Source organism: Sceloporus undulatus, chromosome 4 (assembly GCF_019175285.1).
Source record: "Sceloporus undulatus isolate JIND9_A2432 ecotype Alabama chromosome 4, SceUnd_v1.1, whole genome shotgun sequence".
In the NCBI taxonomy this organism is placed as follows: domain Eukaryota; kingdom Metazoa; phylum Chordata; class Lepidosauria; order Squamata; family Phrynosomatidae; genus Sceloporus; species Sceloporus undulatus.
The window spans coordinates 212,458,964-212,459,898 of NC_056525.1; positions in this window are offsets into that span (position 1 = coordinate 212,458,964).

Below are 935 nucleotides of genomic sequence, written 5' to 3' on the forward strand. Positions count from 1 at the left end.
TTCTCTACCTCTGAGGCCTGGATCAGGGGAGATGGACTGGAGGAAGGACATAGCAATACAGGAAATGATTCAATAAAACAGGCAACAAAGGAACATCAAATAGCAAGCGACAATTATGCAATGGCTGGGAATGCTTCTCTGAACTGGATGGTCTTCAACTCTGTTTTGAAGCTGGTTAAAGAAGTGATGGCTCTTGCTCGCGGGGGAAGAAGGTTCCAGGAGTGAGGGGCAGCGAGTGAAAAGGGGCGAATCCTAGACGGGGCAGAGGAAATCCTGGGCTGGGACAGCAGACCTTGACTACCAGAACGGAGGGCCCTAGTGGGAAGGTGAGGAGAAAGAAAGTCTGATAAGTAAGGAGAGGCCAGCCCATGGAGGGCTTTAAACGTCAACAGTAGGAGCTTATACTGAATGCGGAAAGGGAGGGGGAGCCAGTGAAGGGATGCCAACACAGGAGAGATGTGGTCAGAGCGGTGGGCGGATGTGATAATGCATGCAGCTGAATGCTGGACAGAGATTAAAGGACGGAGGTGAGAAAGAGGAAGCCCAGCCAGGAGGACGTTACAGTAATCCAGTCGTGAGATCACTAGGGCATGGACCAGGATCTTGGCAGTAGAGGCGGAGAGATATGGTCGGATTTTGGTAATATTGTACAAAAAGAATCTACAAGTCTTGGCTGTGGTCTGGATCTGATCACACTCTATTTATTTACTTTATTTATTTCTATTTCAAGGATTTATATCCCACCTTTCTCCCACAATTGGAATTAAATATCTCAAGGGCTGCCACAAAGAGGAGGGTGCTGCCTTGTTCTATGCTGCATTGGAGGGTAAAACTAGGTCTAATGATTTAAGTAGACTTTGACTGAGTGTTAGAAGGCACTTCTTAATGCTAAGAACTGCTTGGCAATAGAACAAATTGCATAGAGGGGTCTTCTT